Below are 4475 nucleotides of genomic sequence, written 5' to 3'. Positions count from 1 at the left end.
AAACAGTAGCCTTTCGCTCTTTTGTTTCTTTCTTTTTTATTTTAGATGTCACGGCAAGTTTCTTGTCTATTACGTTTGCAGATTTGGCACGTCCAAAGTTAAAACTCTAATCATGCCACTTTTAATTGCTATCAAACAAACAATTACCGGTAGTAATCTAGTGGTACTGGCAGGCGATCTTTTTGTGGTCAATACCACCAAACAGCTATAAAACAGCTTTTAGATGCCTGTTGCCGTTATTCATTTATCCAGAGCATCAAACCTTTTCCCCAGAAAACCTGTTTTGTGCCGCCACTTTGTACGTTTTATTTTCAAGATGCTCACCTTGATAAAAAAAATTACGATTAATCACAAAAATCCGGTGTTCGTGATATGCAGTTGGCTTCTGGGGTGCTCTAAATCAGGCTTATTTAAGAACAGGGCTTGTTACCTTGTTCATTCCTTTTCCGGTATATTGTTAATTATTCATAAATAACACACGTCAGCTGTCATCTCGCAACTTCATTTCTCGTCGCACGTGGCATGTGTGCTTGTATTTTGTCGTACCTGTGAGGGTGGTGGGAAATTTTTCTGGGCTCCAGGTGCAAGTTTAGCCAGCAACGTACTACTCTTAATTTCAGTAAGAAAAGGCCACAGGTGAATCATTGCTGCCAGATTTATTGTTCCAAAGCGCACACAGTAGTAAGCAATACAGCAGTGGAGAAAAATTCCTACCCACGCTTTTATTCAGCTGACGTGCACAAATCAACACAAGCAATTCAACAGACGTCTTGGTCTCTGCCTCAGCGACGCCGCGTTGACGGATGTCAGCGTCAGATTTTTGGGATCTTGCGGTACATTATATCGTTCGCCTCGGTGCACGCCAAAGGAACGCCGTCGTCCAACGCCAGCAACATGCGGCACCTCGAGTGTGCTTCACCTAGGTTCATATCTTGCGGTCGCCTGGGTGCCCTCCGACGGATTTCGGAGCTCCTTGGAGAGCTAGAGAACGAAACAAGAATCACTGCGATCAACTTCACCCACAATCGCTGGCATGCTTTGCGGTCGCCTGGGGCCCGGGTGCCCTCCGACGAAAAGGAATTGCGCGCGGCACCTCGACAAGACCAAAAAACAAAAACTAGAAGTACCGTAACCACACAATCTATTTTATTTTCTGCAAGTTTACATACCTTGAAATTGCTGGGGCACATTTTTTGCAGGGTCATAATTTAGATTGCCACAATCGATTTCACGTTCCGATGCAGCTGAAAAAGAATAAACGCCGAAAATGAGCCTCGCAGATTATAAAAGATTTTCTCCGACAAGTATACACACCTTGAAATTGATGAGCATTTTCTGCAGGATCTTAATTTCAATCCGACGGGCTGGGCGACGACAATGCCACAATGGATTTCACGTTCCGATGCAGCTGAAAAAAAGGATTAAAAGGATTATGATTTCATTTCGACGGTGACGACAAAATTTTTCCGTGGACGCGCCAAAAAAAGGAGCCAGCGATGCGCCGCAACCGCGAATTTCATTCCGACGGCGACGAGCGACGACAAAATTTTTCCGTGGACGCATACCTTGAAATTGATGAGCATTTTCTGCAGGATCGTAATTTCATTCCGACGGCGACGACAAAATTTTTCCGTGGACGCGCCAAAATCCGTGAACAATGGATTTCACGTTCCGATGCAGCTGAAAAAGAAAAAAAATGTCGAAAATGAGCAAAAAAAGGTTTTCTCCGACAAGTATACATACCTTGAAATTGATGAGCATTTTCTGCAGGATCCGACGGCGACGACAAAATTTTTCCGTGGACGCGCCAAAATCCGTGAACAATGGATTTCACGTTCCGATGCAGCTGAAAAAGAAAAAAAATGTCGAAAATGAGCAAAAAAAGGTTTTCTCCGACAAGTATACATACCTTGAAATTGATGAGCATTTTCTGCAGGATCCGACGGCGACGACAAAATTTTTCCGTGGACGCGCCAAAATCCGTGAACAATGGATTTCACGTTCCGATGCAGCTGAAAAAAAAAAAATGTCGAAAATGAGCAAAAAAAGGTTTTCTCCGACAAGTATACATACCTTGAAATTGATGAGCATTTTCTGCAGGATCATAATTTCATTCCGACGGCGACGACAAAATTTTTCCGTGGACGCGCCAAAATCCCTGAACGCGCCAAAAAAAAAAGGAGCCAGCGATGCGCCGCAACCGCGCGCCACGAGGAGCTCGCCGCAACCGCGCGGCACGAGCATCCGTGCCGAAATGAGCCACCAACGCCGCCGACGCCGTCGTCCAGGCCGGCAGGTAACTAGGGGCCTTTTCAGATCCCCAGATATCCTAGGGAGACACAGCGCGCCAAAATCCGTGAACAATGGATTTCACGTTCCGATGCAGCTGAAAAAGAAAAAAAATGTCGAAAATGAGCAAAAAAAGGTTTTCTCCGACAAGTATACATACCTTGAAATTGATGAGCATTTTCTGCAGGATCCGACGGCGACGACAAAATTTTTCCGTGGACGCGCCAAAATCCGTGAACAATGGATTTCACGTTCCGATGCAGCTGAAAAAAAAAAAATGTCGAAAATGAGCAAAAAAAGGTTTTCTCCGACAAGTATACATACCTTGAAATTGATGAGCATTTTCTGCAGGATCATAATTTCATTCCGACGGCGACGACAAAATTTTTCCGTGGACGCGCCAAAATCCCTGAACGCGCCAAAAAAAAAGGAGCCAGCGATGCGCCGCAACCGCGCGCCACGAGGAGCTCGCCGCAACCGCGCGGCACGAGCATCCGTGCCGAAATGAGCCACCAACGCCGCCGACGCCGTCGTCCAGGCCGGCAGGTAACTAGGGGCCTTTTCAGATCCCCAGATATCCTAGGGAGACACATCGTGGCGTCATTTCCGGTTTTGGGGGGGAAAAAAAGTTTCGAGCGACGATTTCTGGCAACCAATCAGCGCTTCCAGCCGTTACTCCCCTTATACGTAGTACTTCGGTCAACGCTGCCTCTTTCATTGCGGTGTGCTGCCACCTAGCGTGCCTAGCGGAAGTTGAAGCCGTAGGGTTTGCCGGCGTTTCCTCCGGCTGCGTTCTCGTTGTATGCACGGCAATCCCACATTACGGCGAGGAGCAGAAGTTTTTCTTCTGTATTGGTGTTATAACGCCTTAAGATGACAGCCCCTGGTCATCACATAATACCAGGCGGCTTCTTATCACTGAATGAGGGCTGGCAGAGAAATCTCGGACAGATCCGTGTGCCGTCCGAGCAGCAGAGCGAGCAGTACTTGGAGTCGTCTGGCATGAAGTGCGATCGCCAGCTCAACAAAGGCCGGCAGTTCGCAAAATGCCTGATGCGCGCATGAGATGCGTCGTCGGCGTCGCTCCGCCCACTGTTTTTGCTCCATGGTCAACTACGATGATCGCTGAGCTGAATTTGTAGATTCTGTGCGTTTGTTCGCAAGAAATGGATAAAGCAAGCAATCGTGAAGCGTTTTCTGCCCTCGGAAACAGTCCGCGCACACGCCGGCCGCGCCTGCCAGCTCGGCACACTCAGCGGCTCGAGCCGACGCAGACCACGGTAGCAACCGCGCTTTTCGCTGCTCTTCTGAATCAATCTGATCGCTAAAAAGTTCCACATGCGAGAAAGTATGTGTTAGTGTGGTGAAAAATTGTGCTAGGGATTGTTGTCAGGGCTTATTTTAAAAGCGGCGATCAGATATATCTGCCGCGATGCAAGCCGCCTACGCTGACCGGTCGCCGCGGCGCGCGGTGCGCCGAGCGGTCGAGAGATGGCGATACCTGCGCGGAAGCATCGAAACAGGCTACGCAGATGTCTTGGTCACCGATCGCTCAAACGGCAGTTATAACCATGGTTATAACTTAATAGAGTTCCACATGCGAGAAAGGGGATGATAGTGTAGTGAAAAGTTGTGTTGCGGATTGTCATTCGCAGTTGCACAGATAGCAGCCATCAAATATCCGCCAGGATGCTAAGCCTATAGTTCCCATCACCCGAGCCGACGCGAGCGACGCAAACCGCCGTAGCCGATCGCGTGCGGCCGACGGGAAGCGATAGAAGCCGACACCGCTCCCTTTTCGGCACTCCGAGTTACAGCGGAACGCAGCACAAGTTGTGGGCATTGTTCCGCGCACAACGAGCACACACCAAAAATCGAACGATGTAAATACAACCACGACCCCTTCCCGCTTGTGCGGGAGCTGTGGGGAATGTCGTCTGCTGCCCCTACTGGACTGCTTAGGGACTTGGCCGCTAGGGGATTGCGCATGCGCAGTGGGGTTGTGAAAGAGGCGGGAGAGCGTTGACCCGGCTTTTAGGCTCCGTTGGCTCTTTCTCCATGGTTTGCAGTGCTGTGGCTCGCCCCGTTCGACACTGATCACTGAGGGGGCGAGAAGGGTCTCCCTCTCTCCAAAAGAACCGCCGCTCACTTTTCAAAAGTGAGCGGCGGTTCTTCAAAAAGAGCGG

At 49.2% G+C, this 4475-nt stretch overlaps 1 long non-coding RNA gene across 2 annotated transcripts; it reads right to left on the bottom strand.

The window, feature by feature from the left end:
• Nucleotides 1-637: 637 nt before the first annotated feature.
• On the bottom strand, nucleotides 638-2961 carry LOC144161860 (uncharacterized). Of its 2 annotated transcripts, XR_013320508.1 has the most exons (8): nucleotides 2614-2961; nucleotides 2450-2552; nucleotides 1910-2012; nucleotides 1744-1846; nucleotides 1566-1680; nucleotides 1315-1408; nucleotides 1170-1244; nucleotides 638-981 (listed from the first exon to the last, which is right to left on the bottom strand). It is a non-coding gene; the product is annotated as an uncharacterized LOC144161860 (long non-coding RNA). The 2 variants fall into 2 exon arrangements; XR_013320507.1 differs by lacking the exons at nucleotides 2450-2552; nucleotides 2614-2961 and adding an exon at nucleotides 2074-2195.
• Nucleotides 2962-4475: the final 1514 nt, after the last annotated feature.

The sequence above is a fragment of the Haemaphysalis longicornis genome, unplaced genomic scaffold, assembly GCF_048455015.1.
Source record: "Haemaphysalis longicornis isolate Haplotype H1 unplaced genomic scaffold, Haemaphysalis longicornis Haplotype H1 scaffold_12, whole genome shotgun sequence".
NCBI lineage: Eukaryota > Metazoa > Arthropoda > Arachnida > Ixodida > Ixodidae > Haemaphysalis > Haemaphysalis longicornis.
This window is presented reverse-complemented; position numbering and strand designations above follow the sequence as displayed.